Source organism: Phyllopteryx taeniolatus, chromosome 9, assembly GCF_024500385.1.
Source record: "Phyllopteryx taeniolatus isolate TA_2022b chromosome 9, UOR_Ptae_1.2, whole genome shotgun sequence".
In the NCBI taxonomy this organism is placed as follows: domain Eukaryota; kingdom Metazoa; phylum Chordata; class Actinopteri; order Syngnathiformes; family Syngnathidae; genus Phyllopteryx; species Phyllopteryx taeniolatus.
Window position 1 is genome coordinate 27,267,127 of NC_084510.1, and position 22,544 is coordinate 27,289,670.

At 45.9% G+C, this 22,544-nt stretch overlaps 1 protein-coding gene across 6 annotated transcripts in view; it reads right to left on the reverse strand.

Annotated features, from left to right (window-relative positions):
- Positions 1–268: 268 nt before the first annotated feature.
- Positions 269–22,544, reverse strand: part of phf2 (PHD finger protein 2) — a 217,640-nt gene continuing 195,364 nt past the window's right edge. For 5 of the 6 annotated variants that reach the window (XR_009790231.1, XR_009790230.1, XR_009790232.1 and 2 more), the window contains one exon: positions 269–3,506. The gene's annotated coding sequence lies outside the window, so the exon portion shown is untranslated. Of the gene's footprint in view, positions 3,507–19,253; positions 19,302–22,544 lie in introns of those variants that run through there. The other variant, XM_061785746.1, reaches the window with a different exon arrangement.

The following is a 22,544-nucleotide window of genomic DNA, read 5'->3' on the forward strand; positions in this document are numbered from 1 at the left end:
AAATTATCTTCTCCATCTTGTTTTGACTGTTAAATACTAGTTAAGTAAGATTATTACACTTATTTAAAGTAAATATCACTTTTTATTCTTATTTAGTCCATACATCCCATTTGGTCGTTTTACAATTACATCAAGCAAAACTAGTTTTCAGATAGTGTTTTGAACAATATTCTACTGTCTTAAATGAACAATTCTGACACATTCACTTTTCCCCTTTAAATAAAGGAAAGTCACTCCGATGTGACTTGAACAAATTTTAATATTTGAAGAAGAAGAAGAATCACCTTTTATTGTCATGAACATGCAAAAACTTTTTTCCCCACAATTAGTTAACCTATAAGTTGTTCTCCTGTAACTCAACTGAGTAAAAAAATGATTTTAACAACATTCAACATTAAGCAATTACATCCAGTCATTTTACATTGAAGTCACCATACAACTTCCACCATTTAAAGTCCCTCTGATTGACCCCAAATACAATAAATCTCAGCAGTTCTAGAGTACTTTTCCCAACGTTTTTTTTTAATGTCACATCTTCCAACACAAGCCATGGTTCACAGACGGCTTCCGTAGCATCGAGGGGTCTTATACTGTATTTGCAAGGATATTAGTCAGAAGAACGGTACCAAAAAAAATATGATTAAGTATCACTTTCATGTCATAACATGTTGGGTGGAATTGATGACACTGAGGGTAATTATTTATTCTTTTAAAATATTGATGAATGAAGAAGAAATGGGTTGCAAAAAGACAAAAGGGCGCTTTTTTCATACAGGGCAAAAGGGCAGGTGCTTGAGCAACACTTGGGGTCTGTGTGTGCAAGAGCCTGTTTTCGTCATTACATCCTCCTGGATTGTTTTTTCTTTTTTGGACACTGGCAGATAGAAGATGCTACTAGAGTTGGAAAGTGGAAATATTATGTTGCTCATTTGTTATAATGTTATAGTGCTTTTTAAGAGCTGGAAAATGCACTTTCTATGGCAGCAGCTGGAGTTTTACTCAAGTCTTTATTTTCCTGACTTGTGAATAAAGAGGTAAGAAATCCCCTCCTTGAGCCGTCACCTTATTGTGGTGGAGGGGTTTGTGTGTCCCAATGATCCTAGGAGCTAAGTTCTCTGGGGCTTCACGCCACTGGTAGGGTCACCCATTGCAAACAGGTCCTAGGTGAGGGACCAGACAAAGCATGGCTCCAAAACCCCCTATGACGAACAAAATAAATGGATCTAGGTTTCCCTTGCCCGGACGCAGGTCATCGGGGCCCCTCTCTGGAGCCAGGCCTGGAGGTGGGGCTCGAAGGCGAACGCCTGGTGGCCGGGCCTGCACCCATGGGCCCTAAAGGGTAACCTGGGTCCCCCTTCCCATGGGCTCACCACCTGTGGGAGGGGCCATAGAGGTCAGGTGCAGTGTGAGCTTGGTGGTGGCCGAAGGCAGGGACCTTGGTGATCTGATCCTCGGCTACAGAAACTGGCTTTAGGGACGTGGAATGTCACCTCTCTGGCAGAGAAGGAGTTGGTGTGTGAGGTCGAGAAGTTCCGACTCGATTAAGTTGGGCTCGCCTACATACGGCTTGGGCTCTGGTACTAGTTCTCTTGAGAGGGGTTGGATGAGATTCGCCCGGAGTTCCTAAAGGCTCTGGATGTTGTGGGGCTGTGGTGGTGGTGGTCCCCCTTTTTAAAAAGGCGGACTGGAGGGTGTGTTCCAACTACAGAGGTTCACACTGCTCAGCCTTCCTGGTAAGGGGTGCCGAACCCCCTGATACGGGCTGTTCGGTCCCTGTACGACCAGTGTCAAAGTTTGCTCCGCATTGCTGGCAGTAAGTCGTACTCGTTTCCAGTGAGGGTTGGACTCCGCCAATGCTGCTCTTTGTCACCGATTCTATTCATAACTTTTATGGACAGAATTTCTAGGTGCAGCTGAGGGGTAGAGGGGTCCAGTTTGGTGGCCTCAGTGTTGCATATTTGCTTTTTACAGATGACGTGGTTCTGTTGGCTTCATCAAGCCGTGATCGCCAACTCTCACTGAGGCAGTTCGCAGCTGAGTATGTAGCGGCTGGGATGAGAATCAGCACCTCCAAATCTGAGACCATTGTCCTCAGTCGGGAAAGGCTGGAGTGCCCTCTCCAGGTTGGGGATGAGATCCTGTCCCAATTGGAGAAGTTCAAATATCTTGGGTTCTTGTTCACGAGTGAGGGAAGAATGGAACGGGAGATCGACAGGCGGATTGGTGCAGCGTCTGCACTGATGCGGACTTTGTATCAGTAGAAGAAGAAGGAGTTAATCCGAAAGGCGAAGCTCTCAATTTACCGGTCGATCTACATTCCTACCCTCACCTATGAAAGAACAAGATCCTTGATACACTCTAATTGAAAGCAATAAAACTAAGTGTATTTCAAAATAATAAATACTGTCTAATGTATTGACATTACTAGTTAATTCTGATAAAGCTGCACTTTTTCATGTCAACTTTTTCAACTATTTTGTTGATATGTAATGTTCATTTTATTTCATGGTGAAGGTTTATTTGTTCGTTGCAAGTATGGTGTCTTTTCTTTTTCTTTTCTCACTACCTAACTGCACATGTCAATATGTTTGTGTCTTGAATTTCAATTGGATGACACCAATCTTTATGCATCTTTAATTTGACTGGATGAAGCATTTTTAATGTCCAATTAGGTACTGGTGCGTGTAGTCTATCCTGTAAAGTTTCTGAATCGTGATAGAAGAGTCCAGCCTCCATTTGCACTGTGCACTAAGCAGGGATTCAACAAGCTTACAGCAAAGAAGCAATTCTCTTGAAAATAGTCTCCAAACAAGTGGATGCAAAACTGGTTTGTTTTTAACTATTTGCAACCCGATTGAAAGGGATTACTTAATGTGTTTTTATTTTTGAAATTGTTTTTATTGTGCTCAGAGGAATGTTTTGTGCAATAAAGAAAACTGCTGATCGCGATTAGCAACGTAGCATGCTAATGTTAATGCTAGCTTTTATTCTTTTCTTTTTTGCTTCTTGTATCCAAAGTATCGAAGTTTAAATTAGCTTTAAAACTAAAGAGAGATACTTTTTACTGTACAGCTGACTATGAATACAGTCTTTGGACCCTGCTGTGGAAACAAAGACATCTCGCTCGTCTGGTTTGGGCTTTGGCTAAACTGCTTTTGCCGTATCTGCCACAGCTTAGAGTGCTCACCTCTCTTGCCACCACCATCTATTGCCTGAACTGAGGATTTGTGAGTACCATTCTAACACTGTTGCACGCACATTTTATTTTGTGCTTGCATTGCAAGTCAAGCGGCCCATTTTATTTTTTTAGGTCAGAACTCATGTTCTCCCCCGTGCCTGCGTGGGTTTTCTCCGAGCACTCCGGTTTCCTCCCACATCCCAAAAACATGCATGAATTGGAGACCTGCGATTGGCTGGCATCCAGTTCAGGGTGTACCCCGCCTCCTGCCCGAAGATAGCTGGGATAGGCTCCAGCACGCCCATGACCCTAGTGAGGAGAAGCGGCTCTGAAAATGAATGGATGGATTTACTTAGTAGTATAAGTACCCAGGACCCCGCTCATAGTACTACCAACACATTAACGAGAGTGTTAATACATTAACTACACGGGACGGGTTTTACATAACATAAACATGTTGTTCTCTATATCACATACTGTATTGTCTGTTCATACACAGGCTGCCTGTGCTGTTTTGACAAGCTACATGGCACGTATGAGCGGTGGCAGATTCCACAGAATCTGATATAAGGAGGAGGATGGCAAAATGGGTAAATGATTCTGGACAAGGCGGCACGGTGAATGACTGGTTAGAGCGTCAGTCACACAGTTCTGAGGACCCGGGTTCAATCCCCGGCCCCGCCTGTGTGGAGTTTGCATGTTCTCCCCGTGCCTGCGTGGGTTTTCTCCGGGCACTCCGGTTTCCACCCACATCCCAAAAACATGCATTAATTGGAGACTCTAAATTGCCCGTAGGCATGACTGTGAGTGTGAATGGTTGTTTGTTTCTATGTGCCCTGCGATTGGCTGGCAACCAGGGTGTACCCCGCCTCCTGCCCGATGACAGCTGGGAAAGGCTCCAGCACGCCCGCGACCCTAGTGAGGAGAAGCGGCTCAGAAAATGGATGGATGGATTCTGGAGAATTGTGATAATGCTGTGGCACATAATTCTGCCTTGTACGGTATGTTGTAGACTTACATGCTGTTGTTGATTTTTGATGATGATTGTTGCATAGGTGGGACTCCCCTTTCCGAAGCCACCAACACAATTTCAGGGCAAGAACAACACACCAGGACCCACTGTTAATTGAACTTTTAATGATAACTACTATTTATAATAAAGTGTTTTGAATTCAACAGAATAAAATACAGCACAGTAAAGCACAGTAATCACAATGTGCAGAAAACGAAACTTGTTGAACAGGGTAATCTGCTTGTTTCAGACACTGGTGGCTTTGTGGCGACTGGGGACGAGCACGACGACTGGGAGATTTATTCCCCTATCTGTTGAGTATTTCTCATGTCACTTATTTAAAGAATCAGTCATTGTAAATCTTAACACATTGTTTTTGTTTTGCGATTCAGCAGTGTTACACTCCAAAGGAAATCGGAAAGGTGGCAAACATGATGGAGAACACCTGAAACGCATTCCATCAAGAAGAGGAAGATACCAGTTTGTGAGGAATATTTTTTTTTTCATGCCGTCACTGAGGAATGTACACACTCGAAGCCTAGTTGGCCATGGTTTTGCTTCTTTTGTTGCTGAAAACAAGATATGTTCAATTAAAACTGATTCATAATAATAATAATAAATGATTGTAATATAGCAGTTGTATGCATTTTGCATGGCTCTTAATTGAAATACATTTTTGGGTTTTAGGAACTAAAGCAGTTTGGTAATTTCAAATATATAATTTAGTTGAATTGGTGTCGGAGTAATGCTTAACAAGCCGAGTTAAATAAATGTGGAATCATTTTTAAAAATAGTTGTCTTAAGTTACATTCAACTTAAATGTTCTAGCGCATTCCATTAAGAGCTTAAATACAACCACGCGGTGGATGTTCAATAAGAGAATGTGATTTAAAAAAAATAAAAAATGTTGACGTTCTGCCAATAAAGTTGTCAGAAATACGCTATAATAATCATACTAATATATACTTTAAAGCATATTGTTTATTTGATATTTCACCTATCCTTTAAGTGAATGAGCGCAGAAGGTTAATGCAAAAATTCACCTTACCTTAAGGAACACAAACAAACAAACACTTAACGCTTAATACTTAAGAACTTAAAGTCGATGTTTTTGGAATGATTGTTTTTTTGAGGAATGGAAGAATGCTTACACAGGATTATTTGCCTTGATTTTTTTTTTGTGCTTAAAATAAGTGTTTTTATCTTATTCTAAGCAACAAAATGTTTTCATCTCATTTTAAGATTTATTTGACTTGTTTTGTTGCTTATATTGAGTGTTTTAAGATTATTTTAAGATATAATTGACTTGATATGATGTTAGAATAAGTGTGTCAAGCTTATTTTAAGATTTATATAGATCTAGATATCTTTCTTATTTCAAGAAATCTAAGTAAGTAAAATTCATTGACTGCCCTGGCAAATAATTTCCATTATTTTCTTGTAAATTTACACTAAAAGCAAGTGTATCTATCTAGTATTAAGGAAGTGTATTTTTGCAGTGTATTAGCTTCAGCCGCGCCACTGCTGAGCACCAACGAGGCTTTTCGGCTATCCCACAGACTTCGCCTCCAAAATTCCGACCAAATAAATGTGATCATGGACTCATGCAACACTTGCACCCTTCTCCTTGAGAGGCTTAACCTGCTCGAGGGACGTGTCCGCCAACAAGAGCACAATAGTTTGGTAACTACTCTTTTAGCTCATCCCATTCTTCCTCAGTTGACTGTTCTCCTGCACGTTAGTCATAGGTGACTCTCCCACTTGTAACATCGATCTTAAAAACCCAGCCACAGTAATGTGTATTCCTGGGGCCGAAGCAAAGTACCATTGAAGTTAGCCTGAGGGAGCTGATTCGCATTATGCCTAAACACCAGCGTGGGGCTCACAACACTAGCTATAGTGATAAATGTCAGCTCCAATGGTACAAGGACGAGGCAATCAGAGATTGCAAAGAGGAACAGAGCCAGGAATCTCGCCAGAAAGATTTGTGGGCATCGAGTAATTATCTCTGGGCCCTTGCCTGTGAGAGGCAATGATGAGAGGTTTAGCAGATTATTCTCACTTAACCGGTGGCTGGCTAGCTTCTTTAGCAAACAGGGACTGCAGTTTGTAGATAATTGGAGTTCATTCTGTAGGACTGATGAGGGCGGACGGCCTTCACCCTAACAGGGTAGGCGCCATCGCTCTTTCTAGAAACAGATTACTGTTTGAGCTTTCCATGACATTTCACACGAGAGCAAGCTGGGACACAGGTGATTAGCGAGCCTGTTAGAACAGGTGTGGAATCTGTAAGATCAAGGCTAATTAGTGCTATTCTGGACTCTAGCAACACACATAGTCCTACAGTATATGTAGATTAGCGCGGCATACTACACATTCTGATCCACTCCGCACTAATGAATTGCAGACTGTTATGCTTTCTACTGAGGTAGTACTGCTGTGTGATAAGTTTAAGCATTCTTCCCTGGTTTGTTCTACCGATGACCATCAAGAAATAACTACTAGATTCCTGCAGTATCAATCTCTCGCCATGTCCACAGCAACTCGAAATATTATACGGGTTCTAGACGATGCAATCTTATTAACATTACTACTATGAATACTTTGGGCGCAAATAGCATCGATCAGCCCACTTTAATGAAAATTGGTCTTGTGAATATTAGATCCCTTTCCTCAAAAACTTTGCTAGTCAGTGATCTTATCAGAGACCGTAATTTTAATATGACTGGTCTTTGCGAGACTTGGTTAACACCAAATTTGTTTTTATTATTTAATGATGCATCTCCCCCAAACTTTGTGAGTTCACATGTGCAAAATCAAAAAAAAACTAGTCTATGTAAGACTCTCACAGCACTACGCTACTAATAACATCCTGTTTCATCATCATTATGGTTTCCATAAGAAACATTCCACTCAACCTGCTTTACTGCCGCTGGTTAATGACATCTCATCAGCATTAGATATGAAAACAATTGCACTTGGTGTTTTCCTTGATCTAAGTAAAGCTTTTGATACTGTTGTCCATTAAATTCTTATTTCCATCCATCCATCCATCAATCCATTTTCTTCCATTTATTCAAGGTTGGGTCGCAGGGGCAGTCGCTTTAGCAGGGATGCCCAGACTTCCCTCTCCCGAGCCACTTCATCCAGCTCTTCCAGGGGGATCCCGAGGCGTTCCAAGGCCAGCTGAGAGACAGTCTCTCCAGCGTTTCCTGGGTCATCCCCGGGATCTCCTCCTGGTGGGACGTGCCCGGAACACCTCACCGGGGAGGCATCCGTGAGGTATCCTAATCAGATGGCTCGGCCACCTCATCTTGCTCCTCTCAATGTGGAGGAGCAGCGGCTGTACTCCGATCTCTCCCCGGATGAACGAGCTTCTCACCCTATCTCTAAGGGAGAGCCCGGACACACTGCGACGAAACTCATTTCGACCGCTTGTACCCGGGATCTTGTTCTTTCGGTCACGACCCACAGCTCTTGACCATAGGAGAGGGTAGGAACGTAGATCGACCGGTAAATTGAGAGCTTCGCCTTTCGGCTTAGCTCCTTCTTCGCCACAACGGACCGATACAAAGTCTGCATCATTGCAGACCCTGTGTCGATTCACTTGTCAATCTCCCGTTCGCTTCTTCCCTCACCCCAAGATACTTGAACTCCTCCACTTGGAGCAGGATCTCCTCCCCGACCTGGAGAGGGTACACCACCCTTTTCCGACTGAGGACCATGGTCTCAGATTTGGAGGTGCTGATTTTCATCCCAGCCGCTTCACAGTCAGCTCCAGTGAGAATTGGAGATCAGGGCTTGAAGAAGCCAACAAAACCACATCATCTACAAAAAGCAACAATGCAATATTGAGGCCACCAAACCGGACCCCCTCTACGCCTCGGCTGCGCCTAGAAATTCTGTCCATAAAAGTTATGAACAGAATCAGTGACAAAGGGCAGCCTTGGTGGAGTCCAACCCTCACCGGAAACGAGTCCGACTTACTGCCGGATATGCAGACCAAACTCTGACTCTGATCGTACAGGGACCGAACAGCCCGTATCAGGGGGTTTGGTACCCCATACTCCCGAAGCACCCCCCACAGGACCCCCCGAGGGACACGGTCGAACGCCTTCTCCAAGTCCACAAAACACATGTCGATTGGTTGGGCGAACTCCCATGCACCCTCAAGGACCCTGCTGAGGGTGTAGAGCTAGTCCACTGTTCCACGGCCAGGACGAAAACCACACTGCTCCTCCTGAATCTGAGAATCGACTTCCCAACGGATCCTCCTCTCCAGCATCCCTGAATAGACCTTACCAGGGAGGCTGAGGAGTGTGAACCCCCTGTAGTTGGAACACACCCTCCGGTCCCCCTTCTTAAAAAGGAGGACCACCACCCTAGTTTGCCAATCCAGAGGCACTGTCCCCGATGTCCACGCGATGTTGCAGAGGTGTGTCAACCAGGACAGCTCCACAACATCCAGAGCCTTTAGAAACTCCGGGCGAATCTCATCCACCCCCGGAGCCTTACCATCGAGGAGCTTTTTAACCACCTCGGTGGGTGACTCAACCCCAGAGATTGGAGAGCCCGCCTCAGAGACCCTAGACTCTTCTTCATCATGGGAAGGCGTGTCGGTGGAATTGAGGAGGTCTTCGAAGTACTCTCCCCACCGACTCACAACGTCCCAAGTCGAGGTCAGCAGCGCTCCATCCCCACTATATACTGTGTTGATGCTGCACTGCTTCCCCTTCCTGAGATGCCGGATGGTGGACCAGAATTTCCTCGAAGCCCTCCGGAAGTCGTTCTCCAATGGGTTCACCGAACTCCTCCCACGTCCGAGTTTTTGCCTCACCGACCACCAAAGCTGCATTCCACTTGGCCAACTGGTACCTGTCAGCTGCCTCAGGAGTCCCACAGGCCAAAAAGGCCCGATAGGACTCCTTCAGCTTGACGGCATCGCTCACCGCTGGTGTCCACCAACGGGTTCGGGGATTACCGCCATCACAGGCACCAACCACTTTAACCCTATAGCTCTGGTCGGCTGCCTTGGCAATGGAGGCGCGGAACATGGTCCACTCGGACTCAATGCCCCCCGCCTCCCCTGGAACATTAGCAAAGTTCTGTCGGAGGTGGGAGTTGAAACTCCTTCTGAAAGGGGATTCTGCCAGACGTTCCCAGCAGACCCTCAAGGTGTTCGACCGTGTCCCTCGTGGAGTCCTGTGGGGGGTGCTTTGGGAGTATGGGGTACTGAACCCCCTGATACAGGCTGTTCGATCCCTGTACGACCGGTGTCAGAGTTTGGTCCGCATTGCCGGCAGTAAGTCGGACTCGTTTCCGGTGAGGGTTGGACTCCGCCAAAGCTGCCCTTTGTCACCGATTCTGTTCATAACTTTTATGGACAGAATTTCTAGGCGCAGCAGAGGCCCACCACCTTACAGAACTCTTTCTTTGGGAGGAGAACTGCGGACCTCGGTCCGAGATTATGTCAATGGGGATTCCGTGGAGTTTAAACACGTGAATGACAAGGAGGTCAGTGGTTTCAAAGGCAGAGGTTAGCTTGGGGAGGGGTACGTAAAGGATATATTTGGAGAACCGATCAATAATGGTAAGAATGATAGTGTTACCTTCTGAGGGAGGTAGGCCGGTTACAAAGTCCAAGGCGATGTGGGACCAAGGGCGGCTCGGGATAGGTAAGGGGCACAGCAGACCAGCTGGGGGCAGATGTGAAGTCTTTCCTTGGGCACAGACGGAGCAGGCTCGGACGAACTCCCGGGTGTCTTTCACCAGGCTGGGCCAGCAGAAGTGCTTTTGTAGGAATTGGATAGTGCGGGTGATTCCGGGATGACAGGTGAGTTTTGAATTGTGGACCCACTAAAGAACGTCAGAACGTGCCAAATTGGCTACAAACAGCTGGTCAGGAGATCCAGTCTTGTGATCTGGTTGGGTTCTCTGAGCATTTTTAACCACCTCCTTAATCTCCCAAGTGGCTGCCCCAATAAAGCAGGAGGAAGGAAGGATGGGTTCCAGTTCAATGGGGCTGGAGGGGGGTGGCGACATGCGAAAGAGGCTTGCCGTTGCGGTAATCAGGGCGGAAGGAGAGACTGAAGTTGAATCAGCTCAGAAAAAGGGCCCACCGAGCTTGTCTGGGATTAACACGTTTGGCAGAACGGAGATAGGTGAGATTTTTATGATCAGTCCATATAATAAAAGGAGAAACAGTCCCCTCCAGCCAGGGCCTCCACTCCTCCAGGGCCCAGACGATGGCCAGCAGCTCACGATTCCCCACGTCGTAATTCCTTTCAGATAGGGAAAGTTGATGGGAAAGAAGGCACAGGAACGCAACTTCTGGGATTCGGGGTCCCGCTGGGAGAGGACGGCTCCCGTCCAAATGTTGGAGGCGTCAACTTCCAGAACAAACTGTCGGGAAGGGTCGGGGTGTCTAAGGATCGGGGCACTGGTGAATAGCTCTTTAAGGTGTTGAAATGCTTGTGAGACGGCAGGGGTCAAATGGAATGGGGATCTGGTGGAGGTGAGGCTGGTGAGAGGAACAGCCATGACGCTGTAATTATGTATCAAGAGACAGTAGAAATTGGCGAAGCTTAGGAAACGTTGTAGGTCTTTGTGGGTGGAGGGAATGGGCCAGTTGACGACTGCTCGGATCTTTGCCAGGTCTGGTTGTAACTGTCCATTGGTGATAATATAGCCCAGCAAGTGTACGGAGTAGAGGTGGAATTCACATTTCTCAGGTTTGGCAAAGAGGCGGGTCTCAAGGAGACGCTGGAGGACTTGGCGGACATGATGGCGATGTTCTTTGGGAGAACGGGAGAAGATGAGAATGCCGTCTAAATAGACAAAAACGAACCGGTTCAGCATATCACGGAGGACATCATTGATGAAGGTTTGGAAAACAGTGGGGGCGTTGGTTAATCCAAACGGCATGACCAGGTATTCGAAGTGTCCAAGGGGGCTATTGAAAACAGTTTTCCATTCATCCCCCTCTCTAATGCGGATGAGATGGTATGCATTGCATAGATCCAATTTGGTGAATATCTGTGCTTCGTTGAGGGGTTTAAATGAGGGGTGAATAAGGCGCACTGGAGATTTATTTTTTGCGGTAATGTCATTGAGTCCACGGACATCAATGCAGGGGCGGAGAGTGATATCTTACTTCTCAACAAAGAAGAAGCCAGCCCCCACGGGGGAAGACGAGGGCCGGATGAGTCCAGAAGCCAGGGGGTCACGGATATAGTCCTCCATAGACTTTTTCTCAGGGCAGGAAAGGTTGAAGAGGTGGGTGGAGGGAAGAGGGGCTCCCAGCAGGAGATCAATAGCGCAGTCATAAGGGCGGTGAGGGGGTAGGGAAATGGGAAGATCTTTACTGAAGACAAGAAAGAGGTTGTGGTATTCTTCCAGCACACGGGAGAGGTTGACAGGTGTGGCAGGTGGCTGAGGTTTGCTGGAGGGCGGAATGACAGAAAGAAGACAATGAGAATGACAGAAAGGACTTCACCCGGTGATCGATAGGTGGATCCAGTCGATGGCGGTTGTGCTTCTTGAGCCAGGGGATTCCGAGGACTAATGGAGTCTCCGGGGAGGGAATGACAAAAAGTCGGATGGTTTCCCGGTAATTACCTGAGATGAATAGAGTAAATGGAGCTGTTTGGTGGGTGACAGGGGAGATGAGTCTCCCGTCCAGGGCTGTGACCTTTTTTGAAGAAGGGAGTGGTTCGAGAGGAAGCTGGAGCTGGTAGTTTGGCTCAGCACGGTGCTCTCGGTTCGTGGGGAGCCTGGTCTTTTGGTCTCAAGGAGCATGTGGCAATGAAGTGGCCTGGTAGTCCACAATAGATACCTACTTTTTGGTTGAAATGGCGCTGACGTTCGTGAGGGTCTAATCTGGTTTTGCCGAGTTGCATGGGCTCACTCAAAGCAGTGGTGGGTGATGAGGAGGCGGTCAGGAGTTCAGGATGAGGCGGAATTGTTGACGGCGCTGTGCCCGCAGAAGATGCTAGTCTCCGAGCTCTCACACCCTCCTCATGTGCGCTTTTCCATAAGCAATTGTGTAGTCGGAATAATATCAAAATTAAGTCCTCGAGTGAGGAGGGCTCATCCCTGGCTGCGAGCTCGTCCTTCAGCTGCTCAGAAAGCCCCTTCAAAAAAATACCCCTTAGCGCGGCATCATCCCACCCATACTCACCCGCCAGAATTCAAAACTCTACAGAAATGGACGCCACGGACCTAGAGCCCTGAGGAGGTGTTGAGTGGCTTCCCTGCCCTGAACGGGGTGGTTGAAGACCTTTTAAGTTCGGCCAAAAAGAAGTTGAATGACCCGAGTACCGGGGAGGAATTATGCCATAGCACGGTTGCCCATTTGGCAGCTTTAGCGTGTAGGAGATTGGTGACAAATGCGACTTTTGATTGTTCAGTAGGGTAGATCAACGGTTGCAGATTGAATACTAAGGAGCAATTTAAGAGGAATTGGCCGCATGCACCTAAATCTGAGTAGGGCTCGGGCGGAGGAATGTGAGGCTCTTTGTATGGGAGGTGGGATTGATCGGAGGCTGCGGGCTCAGAAGGAATACTCATGGGAGGGTGGCTGGAGTGCATTTGGGAATATATGAGGGATACTTGTTGTGAGAGGGTGTTTAAAGAGTCCATAATCTCCCAAAGAATTTTGTCCTGTCTACCAATGTTGGACGACTTGGTGGGGGAGTGCTGGGTCCACGATGGCCAGAGTATTCTGTTACAATACACTCGTATCAATGTTGACTGTGGACCCAGAAGCAGACAGAGGTGGTGGGAGTAGTGGAGAATGGTTTATTAACAATCCAGTTCAGGGTAAGTATCGCCAAGGCGTGATGGTGGACTGTCGGGACAAGGATAGTGCAGAAAGCGGGGGCGTGAGTAGGTGGGAGAGCTTAGCAGCGTGGCTGGAGCGGTCACGAAAGGAGCACTGGAGACGAAGAAGAACACAAGGAGGTAAGTGCAATTGCAGGAAGTCGAGTAACTTACAACAAGAGTGCGAGAGTCTGCCTGTGTAATTGAATGATAATACTCTGGCGGTGGAATCCTGGTATCTGGCAGGCTTATAATGCAGGCAATGATGGGTGCTGATTGAAGACAGCTGTGTGGCCAAGGTGATGCTGAATGCTGGGGAGAGAGAGGGAGCGCGAAAGAGGCAAGGCGCAAAGCGCCACCCAAGCTCCAAAAGAGGAACTACAGGACACAGATCATGATATGATGTGCAGTGCCATTTCTCCTCCAAACATGGTGTGCATTATGGCATCCAAAGAGTTCAATTTTCAGAGTGCATTACTCACTGTTTTCCTTGTGACAGCAGTACCTGCTAATTCCAGGTCTTTTTGAAGCTCTCCAAGGTGGTCATTGGCTCTTGGACATCTTCTGATTATTCTTTGCCCTCCTCTGTCACAAATCCTGCCAGGAGCACGTGATCGAGGCAAATATAGTATTGTATAAATGGCTTTCCACTTACGTATTATGGCCCCAACCGTGCTCACTGGAACATTCAGAATCTTAGATATGCGCCTGTAACCAATGCCATCGTTATGTTTTGCAACAATTAGTTTGCGATGGTCTTGAGACAGCTCTCTGTCCCATCATGAGATGTGTCTTGATTCACACCTTGGCAATGAGACCTTTTTGTAGGCCATCAATAAGGACTGAACCAGCTGAAGTTCATTTGCACTGACAAGGGCCTGAATTGCTATTTCATTATTGATAGATTTTAGATGTTGTCTAGGCTTTCCATGCCTTTGTGCACCTCCCTTTCGTCATGTGTTCAATACTTTTCCCCTGTGTCATTTCACATTATTACACACAACTTAATTTCTGATCTTATTTGTTCTACTTTCTTTGTATGTATTACTTGCGTTGTTCCCAACAGATGGTGAAATTTTCATGTCAATAGCATCTTTGAAAATATATTTAGTGAGAAAAATGGTGACCTGTTAAATACTTATTTCAGCCGCTGTATGTCAAAATGATAGCATTTGGGATAATGGGATCTGTAGCGTTCCCTACAAATGAAAACATAATGACCCCCGCACCAGATTTGACCTACGGCAACCAAAATTGGTAGGCACTTGGAGCACGCCGAGACATACAAGAAGGTCAGCAGAAGCCATGTCCTAAAATGCACAGAAAGTGAGAACATGCAAACTCCACACAGGCGGGGCCGGGGGGATTGAACCCCGGTCCTCAGAACTGTGAGGCAGACGCTCTAAACAGTCGGTCACCGTGCCGCCACACCAACGCACAGTAGCACATAATTGTGAAGTGGAACAAAAATATAGAGTTTTCTACATTTTACACATAAATCTTAAGTATTCTGTGAATTTGTATTCTATGGATCTGCAATGTGCCAATACCCCAACGTGGCAGTACCCCAAACTGCCAGTATCCCAATGTTGCCAGGGGTGGCAGGGCACTTAATAGCTGCTTGCAACTCTAGTTATTATTTGGGCCCGCTCCTGGTGCAAGGGACCTATTGTAATTGTATTGTATTGGAAAATAATATTTTTTTTCCTTCATTATTATTAGGGCCCGAGCAGCGACCGTTGCAAGGGAACAATTTGCAATGCCACGAATTCTACTTCTTCTTTTTTATTATTATTATCCATTGATCCATTTGCCGTACCACTTATTCTCACTAGGGTTACGGGCTTGCTGGCACCTATCTCATCTGAGTCTAGGTGAGAGAGGGAGTACACCCTGAACTGGTGGCCCCCTACAAATAAAAAAATAAATAAAATTGGCCCCCACACCATGTACGGCTACCAAAATTGGGAGGTACGTGTAGCACCCTGAGATGTACAAAAAAAGTCAGTGGAAGCCATATCCTAAAATGAAAAGTAAGTGAGCTATGATTTTTTTGAATCTACAATTTGGACCCTGTTTGGACCATTTTGAATGTGGAAACATTCACAGGGGTCTTACTTTCATGAACTTGTCCTACAGCTTTCATCCGATGGACTTCAAACTTGGTGCGCAGCATCTCCAGACCAGGGACATGAACACGATAAAGGCAGAGGTGTTCTTACTCCTGCTAGCATGCCCGAGGACAACCAAAAGTCTATGTGGTTTAAAATTAGCAACTCAACGGCCTACAATGTTTCTGTGTTACACCTTTCTTTTGTAAACGCAGTCATTACCTGCCAAATTAGCGGTTTACAGACATGACACGCGTTAAGTGCTTGACTGATTGTCTAACAAGGACATTGGAATGTCCACCACAATGCTCCAATCGGGGGAGGTGTATGTTTGAAAAGAGCCTGGAAGTTTCAAACATCTTCTGAGAGCTTTTCTCCAGAGTAGGAACTGGAAGGGGCTTTCAAAACGCACTGTATTGTTTTAGTCGTCACAAATAGCCTTTTGGTTTTTGACATGGGTAATGTATGAAATGCTTTAAGATTGCATAGATATCACAATATTGTACACATAGTCTGCTTTCAAATGAGAGATGATCACCTTGCTTTTGACTTTAGTGGGACCAGTCTTTAGTCTTTTTTTCTGCACAGTCTGCAGGTCAGGCTATATACTGCAGGTCAGGCTATATACTGTACAGGGCAAAGAGAAAATGTGAAAGTATACCCATATGATTTTATAATAACACAGACTCTGTATTCTCATGTACTGTAGGGCAATTGTAACTGTACATATCTGTGATTAGAAACCCTATTTCTTCCGTAGTCCATATTGAAGTGGCCTTGTGCAAAGCTGCCACTGACTTTTTACTTTTTATTTTTGAATATGCTTTTATTTTATTAATTTTGGAAGTGTTGTATTGCAGTACTCTTTATATTCTTCTTGATATAACTATGTTTATGTGTATATGAATGGTATGTTTATGTTACATATCCATACTTTTTTTTTATAGCCATGCAGCACTTTGCGCGACTGTGTACATTGTAATTGAGTGGTCGCCTCAGTAACAAGCTCTGTTTTTGTGTATTTCGTTCGTTTTTGGAGACATTACGTGACTTACTTACAACCCCAATTCCAATGAAGTTGGGACGTTGTGTTAAACATAAATAAAAACAGTATGCAATGATTTGCAAATCATGTTTGACATATATTTAATTGAATACACGACAAAGACAAGATATTTAATGTTGAAACTGATCAACTTTATTGTTTTTAGCAAATAATCATTAACTTGGAATTTTATGGATGCAACACGTTCCAAAAAAGCTGGGACAGGTGGCAAGTGAGAAAGTTGAGGAATACTCATCAAACACCTGTTTGGAACATCCCTCAGGTGAACAGCTAATTGGGAACAGGTGGGTGCCATGATTGCTTCCCTGAATTGCTCAGTCATTCATAAGCAAAGATGGGGCGAGGTTCACTTCTTTGTGAATAAGTGCGTGAGAAAATAGTCCAACAGTTTAAGGACAATGTTCCTCAACGTACAATTGCAAAGAATTTAGGGATTTAATCATCTACGGGCCATAATATCATCAAAAGGTACAGAAAATCTGGAGAAATCACTGCATGTAAGTGGGAAGGCCGAAAACCAACACCGAATGCCCGTGACCTTCGATCCCTCAGGCGGTACTGCATCAAAAAACCGACATCATTGTGTAAAGTATATCACCACATGGGCTCAGGAACACATCAGAAAATCAGAATCAGAATCATCTTTATTTGCCAAGTATGTCCAAAAAAATCACACAAGGAATTTGTCTCCGGTAGTTGGAGCCGCTCAAGTACGACAACAGACAGTCAATTGACAGAGAACACTTTTGAGACATAAAGACATTGAGAAAAACAGTCACTGAGCAATAAAGGGTTGCTAGTTATCTGGTAATGCCGGTACATTTTAAAAAACTTTTTTTTTTTGACAATTGTGCAAAAGGATAGAGAGTCCTCTAGCACTTAGAGCAGTTCGAAAGACTAATACTGCAATAGTCCGGTGCAATGACCATTGTGCAAAGGGCGCCGAGACTTCAAGCGAGTAGTGCGATAATCTGGGGCAATGTTGATTGCGCAAATGTTGCAGATACTCCTCAGTCAATGTCCAAATGGAGCAGATGCTACTCTGGCATGAGTGGCCAGTATTGGTCAACAACAGATATGCAAATAGTGCAGCGTGGCGAGATAACTACAGTGAGTGTACGAGTAATGTATAATTGGCCCCACAGAAATGTGACAACAAACTCAAGTCAAAAATTGCCAGCATGTTGTAATGGAATTGTAGGTTAGGTGTTTAAGAAGTTGATCGCAAGAGGGAAGAAGCTGTTGGAATGTCTGCTAGTTCTAGTTTGCATTGATCGGTAGCGCCTACCTGAGGGAAGGAGCTGGAAGAGCCGGTGACCGGGATGTGGAGGCTCCGAGAGGATTTTGCATGCTCTTGTCTTAGTTCTCGCAGCGTGCAAATCCTAAAGGGTGGGTAGGCGGGTACCGACAATCCTTTCAGCAGTTTTGATTGTCCGTTGCAGTCGGAGTTTGTCCTTTTTTTTCGCAGCACCAAACCAGACTGTGATGGAGGAACACTGATTCGATGACCGCTGTGTAGAACTGCCTCAGCAGCTCCTGTGGCAGGCCATGCTTCCTCAGAAGTCGCAGGAAGTACATCCTCTGCTGGGCCTTTTTGAGGACGGAGTTGATGTTGGTCGCCCTCTTTAGGTCCTGAGAGACTGGAATTCCCAGGAACTTGAAGGTCTCGATGGTTGACACAAGGCAGCTGGACAACGTGTGGGGCAGCTGTGGCGAAGGATGCCTCCTGAAGTCCACGATCATCTCTACAGTCTTGAGCGTGTTCAGCTCCAGGTTGTGTCGGCCGCACCACAGCTCCAGCCGCTCCACTTCCTGTCGATATACAGACTCGTCACCGTCCTTGATGAGGCCGATGACAGTGGTGTCATCTGCAAACTTCAGGAGTTTGACAGCCGGGTGCGTTGAGGTGCAGTCGTCCGTGTAGAGAGAGAAGAGCAGCGGAGAGAGGACACAGCGGAGAGAGGACACAACCTTGGGGCGCCACAGTGCTGAAAACCAATGTCAGTAAATACAGTTCGGCGCTACATCCGTAAATGCCACTTGAAACTCTACTATGCAAAGCAAAAGCCATTTATCAACAACACCCAGAAACGCCGCCGGCTTCTCTGGGCCCGAGCTCATCTAAGATGGACTGATGCAAAGTGGAAAAGTGTTCTGTGGTCCGACGAGAATTTCCAAAAACATTTCAAATTGTTTTTGGAAATTGTGGATGTCGTGTCCTCCGGCCCAAAGAGGAAAAGAACCATCCGGACTGTTACGGACGTAAAGTTCAAAAGTCTGCATCTGTGATGGTATGGGACTGTGTTAGTGCCAATGGCATGGGTAACTTACACATCTGTGAAGGCAACATTAATGCTGAAAGGTACATACAGGTTTTGGAGAAACATGTGCTGCCATCCAAGCAACGTCTTTTTCATGGACGCCCCCGCTTATTTCAGCAAGACAATGCCAAACCACATTCTGCACGTGTTACAACAGTGTGGCTTCGCAGTAAAAGAGTGTGGGTAGTAGACTGGCCTGCCTGCATTCCAGACCTGTCTCCATTGAAAATGTGTGGCGCATTATGAAGCATAAAATATGACAACGGAGACCCGGGACTGTTGAACAGCTGAAGCTGTACATCAAGCAAGAATGGAAAAGAATTCCACCTACCAAGCTTCAACAATTAGTGTCCTCAGTTCCCAAACGTTTATTGAATGAGAAAAGGTGATGTAACACAGTGGTAAACATGACCCTGTCCCAGCTTTTTTGGAACGTGTTGAAGCCATAAAATTCAAAATGAATGATTATTTACTAAAAACAATTAAGTTTATCAGTTTGAACATTAAATATATTGTCTTTGTAGTGTATTCAATTCAATATACGTAAAACATGATTTGCAAATCATTGTATTCTGTTTTTATTTAACACAACGTCCAAACTTCATTGGAATTGGGGTTGTACAAAAGGGAACACTTGCTAAACATTCGGGAGTCTATTCTGGACTTTTTTTCACCAACTTTCACCATTTGTTCTTTCAAAGTTACTCACCAGCGGAGTGGCTGTGATCTATGACGCATGGAGAAGGCAAAGGCGACACCACACGGGAAAGCGAGCCGGAGTGCAGGTCAAGCTCTAGAAGAGAGGATTCCGAATCCCGTCAATTCACCTCGCAAATCTAAGCTCTCTACCCAACAAGCTTCTTCTTCTTACAAAGACCAGTAAAGACTTCGGACGTTCCGTCGCCCTGTGCTTCACGGAAACATGTCTATGTGAATGTATCCCCGATGGCGCCCCAATGCTTCCGGGCTTCCAATTACACCAAGCGGACTGCGCCACGGAGCTATCAGGGACAACAAAAGGTAGGGGAATATGCTTATATATCAACGAAAAATGGTGTACCGACGTCTCAGAGCTCAATACACACTGCAGCCCGGACTTGGAATCGCTGTTTTTTTAACTGTAAGCCATTCTTCTCGCCATGTGAGTTCGCCTCTTTCATCCTCGCAGTTGTCTACATTCCTACGCCACATTCAAACGCCACACTGCTAACGCTCGCCAAACAAGTAAACAAACTTGAAAAAAAAGCACCCAGATTCACCCCTCATTATTCTTGAGGGCTTTAACAAAGCTAAAGTCAACCACAAACTCCCTAAATACAAGCCGCACATAGACTGTCCCACCAGGGAAAACAACATTCTAGACCACTGCTATACCACGCTAAATGACGCATACCGTGCTATCCCCCATGCAGCTATAAGCTTGTCTGATCACTGCTTATTTCACTTAATACCAACATACTGGCACACATTTAAATGTCTATGGTGAAAACAGTGAAGTGGACCAATGAAGCAAAGATAGAATTTCAAGGCTATTTAGACTGCACATACTGGAGTATCTTAGAAATTTCAACTGGCAGCAAATATGAATATATGGACAGTGTCACATCCTATATCAGTTTCTATGAAGATATGTGTGTGTACCAACAAAGACATTTTTCATGTTCAATAACAACAAGCCGTAGTTCATTGTCAAACTTCAGCAACTTTGTCAAGCTAAAGAGGACACCTATCAAAGTGGGGACACAGACCTGTACAATCGCGCTAGAGACCGCATAGAGAAATTCTGCAGAAAAGCTGGAAAAACAGTTCACTGCAAAGACTACTAAGTCAGTCTGGCGAGGATTACAATCGCTAACCAACTACAAGCGACCATCCCCCCAAGTGAAGAACAATAAAGGACTGGCCGACGACTTAAACACCTACTACTGCATATTTGCAAAGGACACTTTCACACCACATACTCACCCAGACGCACCACTGACCACCATAGCACTTCTGACTCCCCCTTCTGCGTTGACCATTCATGAACAGGATGTTAGATGTGTCTTCAAACAACAAAAGATCAACAAAGGGGTGGGCCCAGACCTTGTGTCCCATACTGCCTCAAAGTCTGCATGGACCAGCTTGCTCCAGTCTTCACACAGTTCTTCAATAGTTCTCTGGAACTGTGTGATGTACCATCCTGTTTCAACTGCTCCACCATTATTCCAGTCCCAAAGAAACCTGCAATTTCAGCTGTGAATGACTAAAGGCCTGTCGCCCTGATATCTGTGGTCATGAAATCCTTTGAATGCCTTGTTATGGACCCCCTCCAGAGCGTTACAGGACGCCTGCCGGGCCCCCTACAGTTTGCCTACCGAGCAAACAGGTCTCTGGATGACGCAGTCAATATGGGACTGTACTTCAGATCCTATTCGTGGACTTCAGCGCTGCGTTCAACATCATCATCCACTCCTCTCCTACGAGCTTTTCCAGCCTCCAGACGGGCGGGACAGAGCAGGTAAAGCTAGGCGAAACCACGTCATCCACACACACCATCAGCATCGGGGCGCCCCAAGGATCTCTGCTCTCTCTGCTGCTCTTCTCTCTCTACACGAATGACTGCACCTCAATCACCCAGCTGTCAAACTTCTGAAGTTTGCAGATGACAATACAGTCATCGGCCTCAACAAAGACGGTGACGAGTCTGCCAATCGACAGGAAGTGGAGAGGCTGGAGTTTTGGTGTGGCCTACACAAACCTGCAGCTGAACACGCTCAAGACTGTAGAGATGATCGTGGACTTCAGGAAGTATCCTTCGCCACAGCTGCCCCGCACGCTGTCCAACTGCCCTGTGTCATCCATCGAGACCTTCAACTTCCTGGGAATTACAGTTTCTCAGGACGTGGGAGACCAACTTTAATACCACCCTCAAAAAGGCCCAGCAGAGGATGTACTTCCTGCGGCTTTTGAGGAAGCATGGCCTGCCAGAGGAGCTCTTGATTCAGTTCTACACAGCAGTCATCATGTTAGTCCTGTGTTAATGACATGGTTGTGTGTTCCGGGTTTTGTCTTCCCCCTGTTCCACACACACCTGCTCCTGTGAGCATCTTCACCACCTGTGCCTCGTTCCCCCTAATTACCCCTTGTATTTAACCTCATGTCTCATTCCCTCTTGTCGCCAGTTCGTTGTACCTTGTCGTCGCGTTCCAGCATTCCTTGTTTCCACATCACAGACTCACAGTAAGACTTGACCCTGTTCCGATTATCGACCTCGCCTCTTTGCCTCATGTTTTTGGATACTGTTGCCTTTCTTGGATTGCCTACCTGTGTACCGACCTATGCCCGTCTATTAAACCTCTCTTTTCGTCCGTTTGTTTTGGAGTTGTGCATTTTTGGGTCCTATCCTCTGTTCCGTTCATGACAGAACGAACTGGCCCTAACATGGACCCAGCAGACTCAGAGCCCTTCAAGCGCAGGGTCAACGCCTCTCGAAGCAGTATGAGCAGCTTGCTGCCCTCCACCTTCATCTAGAGGGACTGTCAAGGCATCAGGACAATATGATGAGACAGGTGGCCTCGCAGTTTGAACTCCTTATGAAAATGATTCAAGAGAAGGAACCAGTTGGCACCACACCTGATACCGCCACGGTACCAACATTTCCATGTGAAGCAGTCACCATGCAGCCACCTGTCACCTCCGCTGCTGTCCACAGCGCTCTCGACCGGAGAGGTTCTCTGGAGATTCTGGGAACATTAAGCCGTTCATCACGCAGTGCGAACTCCACTTTGAACTCCCCAGCGAGCGGGCAAAAATCACTTTCGTCATTTCCCACCTGACTGGTCGTGCGGAGGCGTGGGCTACTGCTGAATGGAGCCGCAATTCCGCCGCGTGTCATTCATGGGCTTTTTTCGTAAAGAATATGGAGCAAATTTTTCAATTTTTCACACCAGATCGTGAGGCAGCTCGCTCCCTCGTCACCTTACAACAAGGCAAGCGCAGCGTGTCAGATTACGCGATTGAGTTTCGCATTCTAGCAGCTGAGAGTCATTGGAAT